The following is a 23351-nucleotide window of genomic DNA, read 5'->3' as shown; positions in this document are numbered from 1 at the left end:
TTAATCTAACAGGATTCTTAAAAAAAGAAAAAAAGCCCAGACCCTTTATGATATTCTGCTCTTGATATGGTTTAGGCGCCTCCTTCCAAATAAATATTCACTTATTTTATCATCTTGTCTTTCCAAGATTTGAGGGAGAAAACAGAACAGCTTCAATATGCAACATTTATTTATGGATTAAATAATTGCACATTCAGGTCATAATGAATGAGACATGAGTAGTCGACTAAAGGTCTGTCAAGCTGAATCATGGTGCCATTCCTGTGTTACTCCTGCAGAGGTTTATTTAACATGGGCTCACACTATCAGGTCCAGGTAACATATGCCTCGGTTCCTGATAAAGATGTTTTGGTTTAATGCCCTAAAGATAAAAAAAAAGGGGAGGGAGTTAAATTGAATATTAAAGTAACAGACTTTTAAACCTTCAGTACTTTATTTTAAAATGCATGCAAGTTTAACTCACTTGATGGCAGCACACAGTAGGCATTCATTGTCGTATGTTATTCCATTGGATCCACACACAGGAGCGAAGGTCGATGGGCATGGGTCAGGCAAGTTCTGGCATGCAGGCTAGTCAGACACAATTAAAACCCTTGAGTTATTTGCACCGGGAAGCAAGCAATTCTACAGCCTTTTACTCACCATTAATCCATCAGATATGGCCACTGTTTGTGTCAAGGAAAAAACAAGTTTATGATATTGCAAGAGGAAATCAAACAACATGTTAACATATCAGAGGTGTCTAATGTGATTTAAAAAAAAAAAAAAAAAAAAAAACCTTCCCACACTAAATCACACTTAAAAATGTCTGAATGAGACTCTTCGCATCTTTTTTTTATTTCTGCTAGGAAAGGTGATTTAGTGATGGCAATTTCAAAACACTGCTTCATGAAGCCTTTACAAATCGGCACGTTTCAGTGTTTCACGAAGCCTCAATCTGCACACCCAGCCCGATCTCACGGCAATTCGTACGAATTTTACGAGGTGGCTAATTCGTACTAATTCATACGACCTCACTCGTACAAATTCGTACGATTTTTGCTAATTCGTACATATTTTACGAGTTACCAAATTCGTACGAATGACCTACCCCTGACCCCGCCCCTAAACCCACCCATCACGTGGGTTTAGACAAATCGTACGAGTGAGGTCGTATGAATTGTTACGAATTAGCCACCTTTTAATCACTCGAACGAATTCGTACGCAGACTTTATTAAAACAATGAAACTCTTCATTTAATTCATCAAATTAGCAATGTCAGTTGTTTTTGTGAATGAAATCATTGTAATACTCACCTAGGACGCAGAGAAGGACGATGATTCCTCGAGCAAACATTATTCACAACCTGAGAGTAAACTCACTAAACCTGTGATCTGATCAGTGATAAAATGATCCGCCTATTTAAAGCATTTAACCCTTTCAAATAACAGGTGTTACAGTTTAACTGGTTCCCGTCACCGTGATTTACGCCAGGTGTGAACGATCAGCCGCAGATTCATATCGAGTCATCCTCATTTATACAGCGCTTTTAACAATGTAGATTGTTCCAAAGCTGCTTTACAGTGATAATAGGAAATTAAAGTAACCGAGATTGTTTTGGCTTTATGACAGCTCTAGAATAAAGTTATTTTCCAGCTAAAGTTAGTTTTAATTAATTCACTTCCGTCGCAACGATCATTAGTTATTTACTCAATCCTGAAAGCCTGTGCAATACGTCCACTACAATAAACATCTGCACTACATGATGCTGGTATTATTGTAAAGATTAACAAGAGCATTTCATTACTTGTAACGGCAAAAGTTTGTTTAACAATACGGGACTCGAACTGCGTTACAAAAAAAGAGAAAGAAATCAGCTTTTCTTATCACTGTGATATTTATAAATGTATGGACCGTCTCTAAAGTTACATACAACATTTGTATAGGCTATACACAATTATTAAAATAAACTGTCAAATCATATGTACGGCCTATATTGCTGTGTATTTCAGTCGAATGGGCTCATACACAAAATATCCAATAATGTAAAGCTCGATAGCATTTGAAGAGAACGACTTACAGTCATAGCCTATAACAAACTGTAAAGTGCTCATGTAACTGCTGCTAACTGTAACATGAACAAGCAAATCCACAAATTAGTTCATTTTAAATGGGTCAATTATTTAGATATGTCTAAGTCGAAGTGTCATATAAAATGTAAGACCTCTTATAAGTAAAAATAAGACTTTGTAAGAATTTTTTGACCATATATAGGCCTATATAAAAAAAAATCGAATTTAATACGTTTTAAGGATCAGTAGGCTACAATCATTACTGAGGGATTTCTTCATAACAATGTGAAAATAAAACTTTAGCCTTGGACTTATATTAGAAGACTTCACATAACCGAATATGATATTTGTGATATCCTTTGGTGCATATACATGAGGAGACATGTAGATAAATTAATGTGAATCTTTATTAACAGATGCAGAGCGGACAACGTGCCTCTTAACACCGGCTCAGCAGATAACAGACTAAAGGCTCGTACACACCGGGACGAATATCGGCGCGCGTTATTCGTCAGCGTTTTTCAACGCGTTTTTTTTGTGTTCACACCCAAGCGATTTTCGCTCACGATGAGCCGAGTGAACATGCAAATTCATTCCCTGACATTAGATGGCGCCCATTTGCTCTGCAATACCACTCCATATAACATTCTCTTTTTTTTATATTTTTTTATATTTATTTTTTTATTGGTATTTAACAAGACAACACATAATGATACATTCAATTAAAAATAAGAAATTACAGACTGTCTCAATTTAAACCCTCCCAGAACCCTCACACCCACAAAAAAATAAAAATAATAATAATAATTGAAAATAAATTGATTAGAATAAACATTTCATTTCATTTTCATTTATTATTTCACCCACACATAAAATCAAGACAAAATGGCACAGGCTAAATGGCACATATGGTCATGTGTGAATCAGGTCTCCCAGAGAAGCTATCCAAAGCTTATAATAGGGAGCCTGGGACATAATATAATAATACATTACGAACAGATACTTAAACTAAACACCAGTCACACAACAATAATATCATACGAAAATATACAATGAACATAAGACACACAAAAAATAAATCAGGACAATGCTTTTATGATCAACTGCAGTCTAGGTAGGCTACTGGAAAGGTTATAGATATAAACGTAAAAGTTCCTTTTTTAGTGTTTTCTTAAAGATGGATACAGATTTCAACACCTTCAGCCTGCCATCAAGCTCATTCCAAATCTTTGGGCCTCTACTTGTAATGCTCAAATTTGCACATTTAAGTCTTCTAGTTTTACCAGTGATTAGATGTTTGTTCCTGGTGGCAAGAGCATGAAGCGGACTACTAATTGGAATGAGCTGTGATAGCCTACTGTTTGTAACATTAACCACTTGGTGCATAATGCACGCATTGTGGTATATGTTCAACTCAGTAAGCCGGAGGAGACCTAAGCGGTGAAAGAGGGGTCTTGTAGGGGTGTTGTACCAAGACCACGATATAGCTCGTATTATCTTCTTTTGTAGACTTATTAATTTATTTAAGTGACTCGGGTAGGTATTACACCAAATTACGTTACAATAACTAATGTGAGGCTCGAACAAGGTTTTGTACAGGGTAAGAAGAGCAGGTAATGTGAGATAATGCCGTATTCTGAAGAACAGACCAACATATTTTGAAAGCTTCTGTGTCAAGTGATCAATGTGGCATTTAAAGTTTAGACATTTATCAATGTAGACCCCCAAGAACTTTGTAGAAGTGGTTGGTAGTATCTCCTCATCATCTACATTGAGGCAAAACTGTTTTGTAGCTGATGCCCTTATATTTGATTGAAACACTATATAGTTTGTTTTTTTAATGTTGAGGGATAATTTATTGCACTTGAACCAGATAACAATTTTTTCTAGTTCTTCATTTAAAATAATTTGTAAATCACTAGAATTTTTATGTGACAAAAACAAATTGGTGTCATCTGCAAACATGACCTTTTGAAATACTTGAGAGGAATTCACAAAGTCATTTATATATATATTAAAAAGTAATGGACCCAATATCGAACCTTGAGGAACCCCATATTTAAGTTCTTTCATTTGAGATATATGGTTATTAATCATCACATATTGTTTCCGACCATGTAGGTAACTTTTAAACCAGTCAAGTGCTACTCCTCTAACACCATAATGATGTAATTTCCCTAGAAGAATATTAAAATCAATAGTGTCAAATGCCTTAGATAGATCAAGGAAAATACCAACACCACAATCACCCCGGTCTAGAGAATCATTGATTTTTTCAATAAGATCTAAAACAGCCATAAAGGTAGAGTTCTCTTTCCTGAAACCATACTGTGGTCTTACTAGAATATGAAGCTTATCCAAATAATGACTTAACCTAATATGTACCACTCTCTCCAATACCTTAGACAGAGAGGGTAGAACAGAAATTGGATGATAGTTGCCCATATTATTTTTGTCACCTGACTTGTAAATTGGAGTAATTCTGGCTATTTTTGTCATGCTTGGCACTATACCATACAGAAGAGATAGGTTAATGCAATGTGTAAGTGGCTGTGCTAATATATCTGCAACAGCTATCAGAATTTTACTACACAATCCATCAACCCCTCCCGTATGAGAACTCTTCAAATCTGTAATAATTTTATGAATTTCAATTTTGTCAGTAGGTTTCATAAAGAAAGATTGCATGTAATTTCCATAGAGATAATGTCTAAAGGAAGATTCATTAGAAGGTCTGATTTTTTTTGCAAGATCTTCACCTAATGAAACAAAGTAATCGTTAAAACTATCGGCTATTGATTCCTCTCGACAATCTGATTCCTCTCTCTAGTATTGGTCCTTCCTCATTCCAGTAGTAGTCAATTATTGTGTAATAGCATTAGTGTCAGGAGAACAAAGTAAACCTTTTATGTAGTCTAGGACAGGCTCCCAGGTCTTCTGAAAAGTTTTAAGGGATCCTGAAAGCAAAAATCTTAACTTCTCAAGGTTTATACAGCTAAAAACTTCTTGGATCCACCTGTCGTGCGACGGGGGAGCCACATGTTTCCATTTGAGAAGAATGGCTCGTCTAGCTAAAACAGAAGTAAAGGCAATAACCTGGCGAGATGAGATAGACAAGTCGGGTCCCGAAGGAATGCCAAAAAGAGCAGTCAGGGGGTTGGGGTCCAACTCTATGTTAAGAGCATTATTAAGTGTATCAAAAACATTGGACCAAAAGTCTGTCATCCGAGGACAGCTCCAGAACATATGAAGATGATTAGCAGGAGACTGCTTGCAACGATAACAAGCATCACTCACATCTGGGAAAATTTTTGGCAATCTGGCATTAGTTAGATGAGCTCGGTGGAGCACCTTACATTGCAATAGGCCATGTCTGGCACATATGGAAGAGCAATGGACTAATCTTAGAATTTCGTCCCATTGATCATCGGTAATAGAAACACCCAGGTCATTCTCCCACAACTCTCTTAGAGAAACAGTAGGGTCTACATTAAGTGTACTTATTAAGTTGTAAATAACTGAAATTAGATGTTTCTGGCCTGCACCTAAAGTGAGAAAATGATCAAGCGGGTTGATCCTAATTCAGGCGGACGGTTGGGAAAGTGGGGAAACAGCTTCTGAACAAAGTGTCTAATCTGGAAGAAACGAAACAAATGACTATTGGGCAGATTGTACTTAGCGGACAGAGACGGAAAGGATGCAAACACCCCATCTTCATACAAATCATTCAGCTCGACAAGTCCGTTAACTGACCAGATTCGAAAAGCAGGATCAGAGCAAGATGGGGAGAAAAGATGATTATTTAAGATAGGTGTGTGAATAGAAGTTCTGTGTAAACCAAAATGTTTCCTAAACTGGACCCACATTTTGATAGTGTTAGTGACAATTGGATTAGTTGATATCTTACTAATAGCTAAGGGAAGTTGAAAACAAATAACAGAATACAAAGTGCCTTTCGTTGAGGCAATCTCTGAATGGACCCAAGGGGGGCATTTATCAGTGTGGACAGAAATGTTCCAATAAAGAATCTTATTAATGTTACAAGCCCAGTAATATTGTTGAAAGTTGGGAAGTGCAAGTCCTCCTTTAGACTTGGGGAGCTGAAGAACTGATTTCTTGAGTCGCGCCGGTTTGTTTCCCCAGATAAATGAACGCAAAATACCATCAAATTTTGTAAAAAAAAGACTTATTAATGCAAATTGGAATATGTTGAAAAAGATAAAGGAATTTGGGTAAAATAACCATTTTAACTAGATTAATGCGACCCACAAGAGACAAAGGAAGTGAAGTCCATCTAGACATGTCTAACTTGGTTTTATCGACCAGCGGTTGAACATTCTTCTCAAAAAGATGCTTAAATGAATTTGTGAAAGAAACCCCCAAGTATTTAAATCCACCTGAAGCTATCTTAAAGGGGAAAAGAGAGTATGAGAGCTTACTGGCCTCAGGGTTGACAAAAAATAGTTCACTTTTTTGCAAATTTATCTTGTAACCAGAGACACAGCTGAATTTGTCTAGAATGTCTAAAATTACTGGCAAGGAGGAGACAGGGTTAGAGATATACAGTAAAAGGTCATCAGCATAGAGAGAAAGTTTATGAACTAAGCCATAACGCGATATTCCCTCAAAACCATTGTGGCTACGAAGCCAAATAGCTAGAGGCTCTATAGCGAGGTTAAAAAGTAAAGGGGAGAGGGGGCAGCCCTGACGTGTCCCGCGCTGTAGAGAAAAAAGGGGTGAATGCAAGCCATTAGTGTGTACAGAAGCAACCGGTGATGAATAAAGAAGTTGAATCCAAGAAATAAAATTAGAGTCAAACCCGAACTTCTCTAAAATAAAAAATAAATACACCCATTCAACTCTGTCGAATGCCTTCTCGGCATCTAAAGACAGAATTATTTCCGGTGACTCAGATGGGGGAGAACAGAGAATATTAAGAAGCCTCCTAGTATTGAAGAACGAATGTCTCCCTGGTGTAAAACCTGTCTGATCTAGGCAAATTAAAGATGGTACAGTAGTACCAATTGAAGACGAGAGGATAAGACTTTAGCTAAAATCTTCAAATCAACATTAAGGAGTGATACTGGTCTATAACTGCCACATGTGGTGGGGTCCTTTTCTTTCTTAAGAAGCAGGGAAATGGAAGCCTCACATAAGGTTGGAGGAAGGTGGCCTTCCTTAAAAGAATCATTGTATAGCCTTGCTAAGGTAGGGGTTAGTGAGTAGAGAAAAGACTTGTAAAACTCAGTTGTGAAGCCATCTGGGCCAGGGGACTTTCCAGATTGCATAGATTTAATCGCCTCTTGTATCTCCAACTCAGTGATTGGACTACCTAAATTGTTGGCATGGTCTTTATCAATTTTCGGAAAAGTTAGTGAGCTGAGAAAATCAAAGCTTGCTGAAGAATTTGAGGAGCTCTCCGACATATACAATGTAGCATAGTAGTCTAAAAATATAGAATTAATCCCCTTTTGATCTGATATCAATTCACCTGTTGTTGATTTGACTTTCGAAATCCACCTAGAGGCACTAGCCGTGCGAGCTTGGTGAGCCAAAAGCTTCCCCGCTTTGTCACCGTGTTCAAAAAAACGTTGCCTACATTGTCTAAGGTGCCTTGCTGTTATATTTGTCATTAGAAGATCATATTCTGCATGCAACTGTACCCGTTCAGAATAAAGGGGAGGGGAGGGGGAGGCGGCATAAAGTGCATCTAACTTGTAAAGATCATCTGCAATAGTAGACAGTCTAGATGTTTCAGTCTTCCTTAAATGTGAAACATACGAGATTACCTGCCCACGAATAAAAGCCTTGAAAGCCTCCCAAAGAGTGAGACTATTGATATCTGGAGTCTGATTAAGTTCAAAATATAAATTAACCTGAGAAGCAACAAAATCTGTAAATTTATTGTCTGATAATCTAGAAGAGTCAAATCTCCAAGTAGGAGGTGCGAGTCTACCAGGGGAAAAGACGACATCAATAGACACAGGAGCATGATCGGAAATGACTACTGTGTGATATGTACATGTAGTAACAGAGTTTAACAATTTGTTATCCAGGAGAAAGAAATCAATCCTCGAGAATGTGTGATGAACGTGTGAAAAGTACGAAAAAACTTTATCTTGAGGATGTTTAAGTCTCCAGGGGTCAGAGAGTCCCAACTGAGAGGCATATTCCGATATTACTTTGGCCGACTTGGATAAAACAGATTGCTTAAAAGAAGACCTATCAAGTGAAACATCCTGGACCAGATTGAAATCCCCCCCAATAATTATATGATGATCGTCCACATTTGGAAGGCTTAAGAAAAACTTAACAAAGAATTCGTCATTATCCCAGTTGGGGGCGTAAATTGAAACTAAAACGACTGGCACATTATGAAGCTTACCTGAGACCATCACAAAACGACCATTAGGGTCGGAAATGGTATGGGTCTCTTCAAACATGACCTTTCTGTGTATAATAATAGCAGCCCCACGGGCTCTCTGAGAGAACCTGGAATGATACAATTGACCCATCCAGGCTCTCTTAATACGGAGCAGATCTGCAGTTCGCAAGTGCGTTTCCTGCAAAAACATAATATCAGCCTTTAGGTGCTGTAAATGCAATAAAACCTTGCTGGCCTTGACACTATTATTCATTCCTTTGACATTCCAAGAGACTAGACGCAGTCTATGGCCTGTCATCATAGTGACACTAGCCATTATATAACATTAAGGTCAAAATAAAATCTTGATAAGGTCCATACTGAAGGTAATGAGGATAAAGAGAGAGCAATGATAGAGAGAGCAATGAGAGAGAGAGAGAGAGAGAGAGAGAGAGAGAGAGAGAGAGAGAGAGAGAGAGAGAGAGAGAGAGAGAGAGAGAGAGAGAGAGAGAGAGAGAGAGAGAGAGAGAGAGAGAGAGAGAGAGAGAGAGAGAGAGAAAAAAAAACAAAAAAAAGGAAAAAACCCCAATAAAAAACTTGACTGAGCACTCAGGCTCGACATCTTATACACACTCCTATCTCACTAGGTCATTCTCCCCCGCGTTACCAAAAAATTAGAGCCTACACACACCAAGAAACAGAGCAAAACAAGAAGTCAGAAACATGACTTCAACCATACCTTACTGTAACGGTAGAAATAAGCAAGCAAAGAAAAAAAAAAAAAAAAATATATATATATATATATATATAGCCCATATACTATATATATATATATATATATATATATACATACACACACACATACATATACATATATATATATATATACACATTAGGGGTGTAACGATACACGTATTCGTATTGAACCGTTCGGTACGAGGCTTTCGGTTCGGTTTTCGGTACGCATTTTTGAACCGAACGGTTCGTTGGACCATTTTTCCTGCCGACCAAAATTTCGTTATTTCAAATGTAGGCGCGTCACGTGTGGCAAGCGCGCTCATAATGTAAGAGACGCTGGCGTGACCACAATATTGCCCAACATCAAATGCAAATGTAATGTAAGCGGAACGAAACCACTCGTTATTGTGTGGTTGACGGACCGTTTATCAGTTGGACCAATGTAGCGCGAGCCGATCTTAATCATCGCCACTGTTACTACACAGCGAAATGCAGTAAAGAAAGCATTTGAATTTGCCACTGAAGTAATAACATCGCTGCGAGATCTAGTGAGAAACATTCGCATTTCTCCATTATTAACGGATCAAACAGCGCTGACGTGGAAACCAGGAAGAAACATTGTGCCATGAATGAACTATCCAGTGTCCACAGATCAGCAACATTCACCATGGGTTTACTGTAGTGACACTCACTGTAACCATGGGAGTTTGGCAGGAATAGTAGGCTATGCTTTCAAGTAACATTACGTCGGTTTTATTTTGACATTATGAATACAATTGCTGCTGCCCTCAAATGTTAATCTGAACTAAAATAAACCTTTGTTTATAGGGGTAGAGTGGGGGAAAATGCCCCCCTGGGGTAAAATGCCCCCCACCCGTTTTCCCCAAAATAACCACTAGAATGAATCAAGATACATTTTTACTATTGCTATGCACTACGTTGACAACGGGGATATACAAATCTCCATGGAGAAGCTGACACCAGCGACGTATTTGAAGAGAAGAGGATTACATGGAAAATGCTATAATGTTCAGATATTAGTAAACAAGTGTTTAATAGAATATTGTTCACAGTGATATCACAGTAATGTATGATAGATGAATAGTGAAGTCTGTAGTTTGAGAGCATATGTTATTTATAAGGAATATAATTATATTTTTAAAAATAAACAATTTAAAAAAATAACATAGCTTGTGGGGTAAAACGCCCCCTATGCTGAGGGGTAAAACGCCCCCCAATGGGCATAGTTTCTCTTTATCATAATTACTATAGTAACATATTTCTGTTTATCAAAGTCTTTATTTTACACTTTAATGCAGTATAACTAGGCGATAAAATCAAAATATTTTAACAAAACATGATAAAATTACCTCAAGTGAGCATTAGCTAGCTAGCTTGGTGGATGCAATGATGGAAGGTGGTTAGGTGACCCAATGATAAAATATAGTGACTTTTAGAGCATTTATTGAATATATTTCACTTTAAATATACTAATTTATGTTTAATATTTATTTAGGGTTTTCTGTTTTTCTTGATGATAGTGGTGAACAAATACTACATCAATTATCAACCCCATATAGGCCTAGTGTAGAAATCAAAATATTAAAATGTTAGAAATTTGGCTATTTTGTACATTCCTGAAATAAATATTAATAGGTATATATACATGTTGTTGCATTACTTGCCTTTTACTTTTAGAGATTAAAAACTATGTTTATTTTGCTGTTGATCTATGAAGCAAACTGGTTGGTAAGAAAGGGGGCGTTTTACCCCACCTTGGGGGGCGTTTTACCCCACCGCTGGGGCAAAACGCCCCCTTTGTACAAAAATATTTTCAGTCAAAAATATATATAATTATGCAGGTTGAGCAATTTTAATATTTAGTAATATTCTCCTGCCATAGTCACTCAAAACTGGGATGGCAATTCTAGTCACATTTATGTTTTGTTTCACAGTAATGTCACATTTTCCTTAAGGGGGGCGTTTTCCCCCACTCTACCCTAACTACTACAATATTACATTTAATTTTGTCCAAGGAGCTGTTTTGTTTTATAAGCTCCTAAGAAAAGTCAAGTATAGCTCCATCATTGCTCAAAGTTAAAAAAAAATCATACTTTATGATGTTAGTTTTAATAAAAATATAATTAAAAAATTAAATCAAGGAAATATCTCTCCCATTTCTTTCTTTTTGCTGTATCGGAAACGTACCGAATCGTACCGAACCGAACCGTGACACAAGTGTATCGTATCGAACCGAACCGTGAATTTTGTGAACCGTTACACCCCTATACATACACATACACATACATAAGAACCAGACAAATAACCACATGACCTTGTATATGTCCTATTATTGCCATGCAAGTGAGCTGCTGGTTTCCTGTCAAAGGTTAAACCAGAATGTTGACTAAGCAAGGCACTTAAGGTGAAATATACAAAATGAACAGCCTTTCAAAGAAGCATACATTAAACACAAAATAAAGCATTAAGATCAAAGTTGACATGGCCACTTAGCACTCAACCAGTGGTCAAGTCCAGGTCAGTTACGAAACACAAATTACACAGTAGTACTGTCATAATATAAGTCCAATATAGTATTTATATACATGCAGTAAATGGCCAACTAAAAATGAATAAGTAGGTACCAATGCATTAGTTGAAAAAAAAAGAAAGAAAAAAAAAGAGAGAAAGAAAGAAACAGCCAGCAAAACTGCAAATATCTACGTATGAAACACACATTGAACTTGATATGAAACATGAAATTCAAAGTTATTGTGGCCACATATCCAGTGGCCTAGACCAGATCAAGCACTTGGTCCAGCATAATATTAGTATACATGCAGTGAATGGCCCACTTTCAAACTAAGTCAGTATGTCCAAATGTTCTCGTGAAAATTACAAACAAAAGCAAACAAGCGCAAAAATAAACCATATGAATATAACATATGTGCTCCCATTTACATATAAGCCAGAACACAATCTATGCAGCCCATGTGTTTGAAATGTGCAACTGACAGTCAGAGGTTAAAGTGAAAAGGAAAAGGATATATGGGACGAGTCGCATCACAAAGGAGAGTCAGCTCGGGGAGAAGCCACGTACTCTTCAGCCTCAGTCACCGACGAGAACGACCTCTTACTCCCATCTGTGGTCCTGATGGACAGCCTCGCAGGGAAAAGTAGAGTTGGTCTAAGCCCCAGGTTATACAGATCCGTCATCACCTGCCGATATTTAGACCGTTGTGCCATCACTTCGGGCGCATAGTCCTCGTATATAGCAATGGGGTTACCTTGGAACATCAACTTGCCTCTTTTAACTCGAGCTTCGCGAATAATCCGCTCTTTTTGCTGATAGCGGTGAATCCGGATGATGACAGCGCGCAGCTTTTCTCCGGCTGCGGGTTTGTTGACGAGAGCTCTATCGGCCCGATCGATCTCCGGTGGAGAAGACAAAACCTCCTCTCCCATGACGTCAAACAAGAGCTGAGAAAAGTAGGCAGAAGGACGGGGTCCTTCAATCGATTCCGGTAGACCAACTATGCGAATGTTATTACGGCGGCTGCGAGATTCAAGATCCGAAACTTTAGCTAGCAGCTTAGCGTTGCTGCCAGACAGTGCGGTACAAGTCGCTTCCAGCGCGAGCACGCGTTCATCCAGAGCATTAGCACTGGACTCAAGAGAAGCAATCTTGTAGGAATGATCAGATACCGCTGATTGAACGCAGTCTATCTTGGCCTCGAGTGAGGATATGGACGACTTAAATTCGGACAAGAGGGCCTGGCGATGTTCATCCAACAGTTTAGCAATCCCCGTCATATTGAGCTCGCCGGAATCGCCGTCAGCGAGGTCCGTTTTGGTTTCTTTTCTGCTTTGCTTACTCGATTTGGAGGTCATGTTAACGAAGGGGTATAAGTTTCATCCGTGTGAACCGTTTAAAACTGAAATAAACGTGTAGATTGGCTCAAACGAAACAGTAAAAGCGGGAGGAACACGCAAACACGTCTACTCCATCTGCCTTCCGGAAGTCGACCCCATAACACTCTCTTTTATCAAGATTTTTGTAGTCGCTGTGGCGTTTGTCATATAGTTCTTTATGTTCCGACACCAATGAGACCAGCAGCTCTACATTCATCTAGCCTCGCATCTTCCTCGTCTTATGTCTTCCTGGTGTCGTGCCGAAAAGTGATGGTGTATCGCCCATTCTCTTTACGAATGCAGTTGCTTTTATGTGGATCAAACAGACATAACGTTTAATAGGTAAAAAGTACTGGGTGAGTGATGCTTATTTGCACGTTATGTCTGTTTGATCCACATAAAAGCAACTGCATTCGTAAAGAGAATGGGCGATACATCTTTAACACGCTGCACGCGCTCCCGCGGCCGGCCATCAATTTTCGGCGGACCATCACTTTTCGGCACGACACCGGCAGTGTAGACGCTACTTGCCGTATATCTTCTTCGCCGTTACGTATGTGTGCTCGGCAAGTGTTTTGTGTTTGAGCGCCCCCAAGTTGTGTTTTACTGTAACTTCAGAAGCTCCAGACACGTGAGCAAAAGCGCCAATCTCATTGGTCGGATAGTTTTTGACGCGGCGCGTCAAACTAAAAAAACGAACCCGAGGCGTTTTTAAAAAAATGACGCTTTTACGCGTGGCGTTTTTCGTGTCGGTGTGCACACTCACATTGGCGCCCTTTGTTTAGTCACGAGGCGTTAAACGTCGGCGAATATCGCGCGCGAAATTCATCCCGGTGTGAACAGGCCTTAACTTCTCTCTATGCCCGTGCATCACCAGAGGTAACCCATATGCAAACCCATGCCGCCCTCTACTGGACAACATTGACTATAGCATCCCATTTACTACATCCCCTTTTCCCAGATAACACTAGCTTCCAATAGTTATTTACATTACTCTTTACAATATACTATCAAGTTTATAACTTTTGTAAATTTTACCAAGTTGTAATATGTAAGAAAACCACACAAGACCATAACATGTGTGCATTTACAACATAAACTAGGGACTTAGGGTGGACTACCTCCGTCCCAGTGAGTTCCAGGACGCATTGTTGTCCTGTGGCTGGGGAACTCACTTCTAACTACTCATAATCCTGTAAGTATCTCGGAGTCTTCTTTCTGTCTCGTCGACCTCCTTAACTCTACATTGTCTTTCACCACAGGATTTTCTGACCTTAACACCTCCTTGGTCGTTTCCTCTGTCTGCTCCACATTAGTGTCTTTGGAGATTGTGACACCCACGATTGATGTTACTAACCCCCCTCTTTCCTAGATGTTTCCTCCAACACCAGAGTTTCCTCTGAAGGCCCAACATGCCTGTTCCTCACTTGATCTATGTGCCTGCGCACTATCTGGCCATTCCCAAGTGCAACCGTACAAGACACCGGTCCCGTCTGTTTCTGAACTGTCCCAGGAACCCAGATAGGCCCTGATCCAAAGTTCTTAGTGTACACTTGGTCACCTTCAGTCACCTGTCTCTCCCTAGCATGTCGATCATGGTAAAATTTTTGCTTCATCTGTTTTTCCTGCACTTGACTTTTAAAATCAGGATGGATGAGATCCAAGGTAGACCTTAGCTTTCTTCCACACAACAGTTCCGCAGGAGATTTCCCAGTAGTCGACTGTGGTGTGATCCTGTAACTGAACAATGCTCTAGCAAGCTTTGTCTCAATAGTACGGAGCCCCTAAAGGGATGTGGTGGTGGAAAAAATTTTAGGATGGGAGAATTTTTTTTTCAAATCTTTTGCGTTCCCTCGCAAAACTTTTGCGTTCCCTCGCAAAACTTTTGCGTTCCCTCGCAAAGATATTTGCGTTCCCACGCAAAATGTTTGCGTTCCCTCGCAAAACCTGTTGGCAGCTCGGACAGACACTTCCTGTTTAATGTCCCGCTGGCAGTGTTTCAGAGCTCCGTACGTTAATGGAGCGTTTCATAGTGTTTGAACTTGGACTCAAATATAAAGAAATGCGGTCAGTGCTTAACTCTAGGAGTTCAGTGAAGTTGGCAATATATTCACATGCTATTCGAACTTCCCGGATCAATATTCTTGAGCTAAACGTTGTTAAAACACAAACGACACCTATTTACAATCACAGTAACCTAGACAACGAGCTACAACCCAATTCTCCTCAAAACGAGCTTTATAATATAGGCTAAATGGATCTCTATGAGCAGGCGGCTGAGAGACAAGTCCGAAGGGACCATCTGCAAAGTGCAATGTAACCCAAAAAACGACTACAGCATCAACTCATAGTCAAAAATATAAAAATAGTCATTAACTTCAATGTTACAAACCCCAATTCAGTTTACACATGTTACGGGCGGTCGGACACCACCCTTAACATAAAGGAGAGACGCACACAGTTCGGCTCGTAGCAAAATAATAGGGGTATGTTTATTTAACAGGTTCGAAGTTCAAACAGTAAATAGGGTAGCAACAGGGTCTACTGCAAAGGCGGAACGCTTCAGTACTGCCGGGTGGACAGCAAGTGGGCAGATGTTTCAAGGCAGAAGGCACGGCAGTGCTTCGCTTCTGGTCTCAGTCTCTGTGTGCGCGCCCGGGAATGGTTCCTTCAGCCCTTTATAGTGCAAGCAGGGTGCGCTCAGGTGTAGCTCATCTGTAATCAAATCAAACAAAGGGAGGAGATTCCGCATGCCAACACGTGTAGTAAAAACACTAGAGCTGGGGGCCGTAACACCCCCACCCCAAAATGGTGACTTGTCGCCATACCATAATCATGAGAAAATTCATACTTACTCACGACTTTTGTTCATCTTCACACGTGTTTCAACATAGAAAAAAAAAGTTATTATAAATAATTATCTTTAACTGTTACCTAGAAGTGTAGGTAATTTTTAATCAGTAATACACGTGAGACTTACAATAAACAATAGTTTTTTTCTTACAAATTTTTTTTATATCTATCACAATAAAACAAATTAATACTATTAAGCATCCATTCTAGATAATGCATCCGCAACAATATTGTCTTTTCCGCGCACATGCACAATTTGGAGATTAAAGGGTTGAAGTAATAGACTCCAGCGCATTAACCTACGGTTCGAGTTGTACATGCGATTGAGGAATTTGAGCGGGTCATGGTCAGTATATACTTTGACTGGATGAATTGTTGAACTTAAATACACTTCGAAGTGTTGAATGGCTAAGACTAAAGCCAGAGTTTCCTGTTCAATAGTGGAATACTTTTGCTGGGCAGAATTAAATTTCTTAGTGAAGAAACTTACAGGATGGATTATGTCGTCTGCGCCAGACTGCAAAAGTACAGCACCGGCGCCTACGATGCTGGCGTCCACAGCAAGCTGGAACGGTCTATTAAAATCTGGCGCAGCGAGCACGGGAGCCATTAGCAAGAGAGCCTTGACGTTTTCAAACGCTCTATTACAGGACTCTGTCCAGTCATATTTAGTTTTGGGGCTCAGTAGGTTAGTGAGGGGACAAACTATGGTCGAAAAGTTTTTACAAAAACAGCGATAGTAGCCTACCATTCCTAAGAATCGGCGTAGCGCACGCCGATCGCGAGGCACGGGAAACTCTTGAACAGCGGCCACTTTAGCCATTACTGGCAAAACAAGTCCTCTACCTACTACCCGCCCCAGGTAAGTGACAGTGGCTTTTCCGAACTCACATTTTGCTAAATTAATTGTGAGGTTTGCACTAGACAATCTACGGAAGAGCTCTCGAAGTTGCGTTATGTGTTCGGACCAGTGTGTACTATACAGGACTATGTCGTCCAGATACGCCTCGCAATTGGACATTCCAGCTAAAACAATATTTACCAAACGCTGGAAGGAGGCAGGTGCGTTACGCATTCCGAACGCCATAACCTTATAATGCATAAACGCATCTGGGGTCACAAAAGCTGAGATCTGTCTTGCTCTTAGTGTAAGTGGCACTTGCCAGTAACCTTTAAGGAGGTCAATCTTTGTGACAAACGTAGCCGAGCCAACTCGATCCACACAATCATCCATTCGCGGTAATGGGTGACAGTCTGGCAGTGTGATTGCATTAACACGCCTGTAGTCTGTACAAAACCTGTAAGTGCCATCCGGTTTACCAACTAAAAGGCATGGGGAGCTCCAAGGGCTAGAACTAGAATCAGCAATATTATTCTTCAACATGTACTCGACTTCTCGTTGTAGAATGGCGCGTTTTTCTGGGTTTACCCTATATGGATGTTGTTTGATCGGGCTATTATCACCTACGTCTATGTCATGCTCCAGAACGGTAGTCACAGTCGGGACATCTCCGAATATCTCAGGGAAATCACCTATTACAGACAATATGTCATTTGTTTGAGAGGGAGTTAAATGAGGTAAACGATTAGCAATGACTGAAAGCATAGCCGAATTGTTGAGTCGACCTTCAATCACGCACCGCGACGGTGGAATTACCGCATCCTCATCCTCTATCAGCGAAGAGAGCAAGACAGATGACTCGACTGGATCTGGTAAGTCAAAATTACACAAGTCAGGTTTAACATATTCACGAGTATAATACGGTTTGAGCATGTTTACATGACAGACGCGCGAATGTCGACGCTTATCAGGGGTTAAAATTACATAATCCCGATCAGATACCTTCTTTTCTACAGTATACGGTCCTTTGAATCGTGCTTGAAATACCGAACCGGGCACGGGTAGAAGAACTAACACTTGATCCCCAGGTTTGAACGAACAGGCTATTGCCTTTCGATCATACCAAGTTTTCATATTAGTTTGAGTCTTTTCTAAATTTTCTCTAGTAAGTTCACGCGCTCTGTGTAGTCGGGTGTGAACGTCGCTAACAAACTGTAGTGCACTACGTGAAGTAGGTATGCTTAACCACTGATCTTTAATGACGCTTAAAGGTGTGCGAACGTCGTGAGCAAACACTAGCTCTGCAGGACTAAACCCAATCGACTCTTGTACAACCTCTCTAGAAGCCATAAGCATCCAAGGAATTTCATCTTCCCAGTCTGCACCCGCCTCCAAACAATACGCACGTAACATTGATTTTAGTGTCTGATGGTAGCGCTCAAGCGCCCCCTGACTTTCCGGATGGTATGCGCTTGATATGCGGTCCTTAATGTGGAGCGATTTTAGCACTTGGGAGAAAACACGCGAAGTAAAATTCGTTCCTTGGTCACTTTGCACTACTTTTGGTAGCCCCACAAAAGAGAAAATTTTTAATAACGCTTTGGACACGATTCTTGCGGTGATCTTTCTCAGAGGCACCGCCTCTGGAAAGCGAGTAGCCGTACACATAATGGTTAACAAATACTGATATCCGCCTTTTGACCACGTTTGATTCCGCATGCCAACACGTGTAGTAAAAACACTAGAGCTGGGGGCCGTAACAACACATCAATGGTAAACCCACTGGTCACACTGCACTGCTTCTGCCCATTTTATATTATATAAAAAAATAATTAATAACTTCACTGTAACACACCAAATTTAGTTCACAGATCACTGCTCTAATGTTGGTTATACAACACTTAGTTTGGGAAGTAATTGCACATAAAAAAATAAGTAGGCCTATTCTTTACACAAATTATATTGGTACTGTACGCAGCTAACATAATAGTTACAACCATAGCTTTTGCATTATATTTGCTTACTGAAGTTGATGGCATTACACTGTATAACAGTGTGAAGTTACTGAATATTTTTTCTAAAAAGGGTAAAGTTATTGGAACTGAATTTGGTGACAGTAGCCTACAGTGTATCACAGTGAAGCTATTGAATATGTTAAATAATATAAAATGTGCAGAAGGGTTTTGGGATTTGCACTTTGCAGACGGTCCCTTATTCGGATTGTCTCTCAATCGGCCGGTTAAAGACAAATTTATATAATAAAGCTCGTTTTGAGGAGAATTGGGTTGTAGCTCGTTGTCTAGGTTACTGTGATTGTAAATAGGTGTCGTCTGTGTTTTAACAACGTTTAGCTCAAGAATATTGATCCGGGAAGTTCGAATAGCCATATGTGTAGCCTATAGGCTGTATTGCCAACTTCACTGAACTCCTAGAGTTAAGCACTGACCACATTTCTTTATATTTGAGTCCAAGTTCAAACACTATGAAACGCTCCATTAACGTACGGAGCTCTGAAACACTGCCAGCGGGACATTAAACAGGAAGTGTCTGTCCGAGCTGCCAACAGGTTTTGCGTGGGAACGCAAATATATTTGCGAGGGAACGCAAAGTTTCTCGGGGGAACGCAAAGTTTCTCGGGGGAACGCAAAAGTTTTGCGAGGGAACGCAAAAGATTTGAAAAAAAAAAAAATTCTCCCATCCTAAAATTGTTTTCCACGTCCCTTTAGGGGCTCCGTACAATGGAATCTCCTGTGCTCTTCTTCATCAGACTTTTGCACGTTTGCACCAACCGTTCAGCCAGTCCATTAGAAGCTGTGTAATATGGTGCTGTGGTGATGTGTTTGATGCCATTTCGGGTCATAAACTCTTGGAACTCTGCACTTGTGAAACTGCTGCCATTATCCGACACCACCATTTCAGGTATCCCATGTTGGCTAAAACTTTGTCTCAGGCATTGAATGGTTACAGTAGAGGTAAACTTATGTAACGGGTACACCTCTAGCCATTTAGAGTAGGCATCCACTAAGATTAAGAACATTCTCCCTAGCCACGGACCAGCATAATCATTAGCCGCGTTTCCACTGCCGGGCCAGGGCCGGGCCGTGCTAGTGCGTGCCAGGGCCAGTCGCGTTTCCACTGTCACTTCCGGGGCTTGATCGGGGCTTACTCGGGGCCAACGGCCAGGACTTCTGGCCCGTCGAATACCTTGGGCCAAAGCGGGCCAGCTCGGGCTAGAGGAGTGGTTACGAACAGAGGCGGGGATTACCTGAGTCGAGAGACAGCGCCGATGGATTCTGTCAGCATTAAAGACTTTTAAAATAATTTAACTCACTTTCAAGTTTTAATGCCTTCTGTTTGTGATCCGATGTGGATTCTGATCACCGTATAAGGTAGAAATATTTATACGTGATGCAAAAGACTATGCGCGCTAACCATTACCATAGTAAACGCTTGAATACGCATAGTAAAAAAACATGGTGAACGCTTGAAGAAGTCAGACCAATCATAAAGGCTATCACAATCATGTTTTTATTTTATCTGTCAGTAGCATACATATACTACATAGTAGTCTCTTTATACCGGACTATCTACTTTTTTTTCGGGAGCTTCCTATTTCTCTGACTGAAAATATATCTGTAGCTACTGGGAGTCGAGACTGTGCTAACGCTCCTCAGGTCGTATTTTTGGTGGCATATAACATTATTTGTAGAAATTATCATTCTTTCTAAATGTGATATATGTCCTGTAACTACCAAATAAACAGAAACAGCCTCGACTGAATAATGTAAGTGTGTCCTCTTTCTTTTGTGAAATAGACCTAACGGTAATTTATTTCTGTGTGACTAATGTGCAATTTTGACATAAATTAATTCATTATGATCAATGTATCACTTTTTATTGTAAACCTGTGGTAAAACATCGATGCTTGGGTTTTAAATTTTCAAGTAAACAACAAAAATGCCAGCAAATGGCCGCTTTTATCATGTTTGTTTTGCGATGCACGCTGTTTCCAGTGATTTCTTTCTGATTAGTTTTCTGATAAAACTTCCATTTGTTGGTGAAATGATGGGTTAGTGTGACGTTGTTCCAGAGAGGCGTGTTGCGGGCGTGTTTTAGTGACGCGCTGTGGAGCTTCTGGCCCGACAGTGGAAACGCAGGCCCGGTGCTACTGGCCCGAGGCTATTAGCCCGGCACGGCCCGTTTAAAGCCCTGGCCTAGCACTGGCCGACCGTGGAAACGCGGCTAATGTGGATTCTTCTCCATGGCAGGTTTGGCATCTCCCATGGATGTAAAGGTGCACAGGGGGGAGAATTCCTATTCTCTTGACATGTGGCACAAGTTTTTACCATGCCTTCTATTTCCGCGTCCATCTGTGGCCACCACATGTAACTTCGTGCCAAACCTTTCATTTGGGTTATTCCAGGGTGATTGATGTGTAATTGTTTCAATAGAGCTGCCCGGCCCGGCGGGGGAACCACCACGCACGCTCCCCACAGAACACAACCTCCCTGTACACTGAGTTCATCTCGTTTCTTAGTATATGCTCCAAAAACGGACTCGTCCATTCTCTTTGGCCATCCTCTGAGCACATACTCTCTCACTCGAGTTAAAACTGCATCTTTGTCTGTCCATTTTCTCACTTGTTCTGCTTTGACAAGGGGCACATCATTTTCTTCAAGCAGAAGTACTCTTTCTTCCTCCGCTTGAGTCTCTGTTCCTTTCTCCGTTAAAGGCAGTCTGCTTAGTCCATCCGCATTTTGATGTTCCTTGCAATGCTAGCTTTGTATACAATGGTGTATTCATATCCACACAGTGTCAAAGCCCATCTCTGTATACGTGGCGAAGCCATTTGTGGCACTTCTCGCAGTTCATTAAATAATGAAATCAGCGGTTTGTGATCCGTTACAATGGTGAACTGCCTCCGATACAAGTATGTGTGGAATTTCTTTACTCCAGAAATGACAGCTAGACCTTCCTTCTCTAATTGGGAGTAATTCTTCTCAGCTGCATTCAGTGTTCGTGACACAAATCCGATCGGCCGCTCTGTGCCATCCTCCATCCTGTGCGACAACACGGCTCCAACCCCGTATGGGGAAGCGTCACAAGCCAGAATGATCGGTTTCTTTATGTCATAATGCACTAGAATGGCTGAGGACTGCAGAAGGTTTTTTGACTTTGCGAAGGCTTCTTTTTGTTCAGAGCCCCATGCCCATTTTGTCTCCTTCCTCAACAGTGCATGTAATGGTGCTAACAAGGTGGATAGACTAGGCAGGAATTTATGATAATAGTTCAACAGGCCTAAATAAGCCTTCAGTTCACTCACAGACTGCGGTGTGGGGGCTTCCTGGATCGCTTTGACTTTTTCTGCGACTGGATGCACACCTGCGGCACTGATTTTGTGGCCAAGAAATACCACCTCCTCTCCAAGGAACTCACACTTGCTGCGTTTCAATCTCAGCCCACTTCTTTCTAGCCGAGACAATACCTCTTCCAGGTTTCTTACATGTTCTTCCTCACTAGTCCCTGTGACTAAAATGTCATCCAAATAAACTGTGACGTGTGGCATGTTTTGCAAGATTCCTTCCATAGTGCGTTGGAAGATGGGTGGGCTCGACGCTACTCCGAATGGTAGCCTACAGTAAGTGTACAGTCCCTTGTGTGTATTGATAGTGACATATTTCTTGGCACTTTGGTCAAGCATGATCTGCTGATACGCGTGGCTCATGTCCAGCTTTGAGAATTTCTGCCCTCCAGCTAACTGTGCAAACAAATCGTCCACTTTAGGAATAGGATATTGTTCCACACTGGATGCTCTGTTTACTGTGAGTTTATAATCCCCACAAATTCGAATTGAGCCATCTGGCTTCTTCACGGGTACAATGGGTGCTGCCCATTCTGAAAACTGTACTGGCTCTATAATTTTCTCTTCCACCAGTCTTTGAAGCTCTGCCTCCACCAGGGGTTTTACTGCAAAGGGTAAACGTCAAGGCTTATAGAATTATATGGCTGTGCTTCGAGGTTAACATGAATGTTCGCTGTGGTGCCTTTAAGCTGTCCCAGCTCTTCTTTGAACACTTCAGTGTGCCTGTCTAAAACTTCTGACAATTTTAGCGCTGGAGTCGTTGTTACTTTATTTACCAGCTGTGGCAGCAGCCCTAAGTCTTTTAGCCAGCCACGGCCCAACAAATTTGGTCCTGCCCCTTCTACTACGACCATTTCCAGTTTTTTTTTTCTACTTCCTGGCATGTCACTCTTCCTGTGACTTGTCCCAGCACCCCCATCTTCTCACCTGTATATGTCTTCAAGTTCAATTTGCATGATCTCCACTCGGGCATGTCTGTTCTTTTCCATAGCTTAGAATATTGCTCCTTACTGATGATTGTGACACCACATCCTGTATCCACTTCAAACTCCACTTCCATGCCATTCACCTTTAACTTTTTTGTGATATGAGCCACTTTAGGTAGGTTTTGTGATACACTGTAAATTGTATTGATATCACTTGCATCCTCTTCCTCACTCACTTCCTCCTCTTTGACTAAATGTGACCTCCTACCTTTCTCTTTTTCCTTTCTCTCCACTCTTTGGCCT

The 23351-nt window shown here is 40.7% G+C and overlaps 1 pseudogene; it reads right to left on the bottom strand.

The window, feature by feature from the left end:
• Positions 1–14387: 14387 nt before the first annotated feature.
• Positions 14388–22976, bottom strand: LOC130077738 (uncharacterized protein K02A2.6-like; annotated as a pseudogene).
• Positions 22977–23351: the final 375 nt, after the last annotated feature.

This window comes from Rhinichthys klamathensis, unplaced genomic scaffold, assembly GCF_029890125.1.
Source record: "Rhinichthys klamathensis goyatoka isolate OS25496 unplaced genomic scaffold, OSU_Roscu_1.1 h1tg000775l_1, whole genome shotgun sequence".
Lineage (NCBI taxonomy): Eukaryota > Metazoa > Chordata > Actinopteri > Cypriniformes > Leuciscidae > Rhinichthys > Rhinichthys klamathensis.
This window is presented reverse-complemented; position numbering and strand designations above follow the sequence as displayed.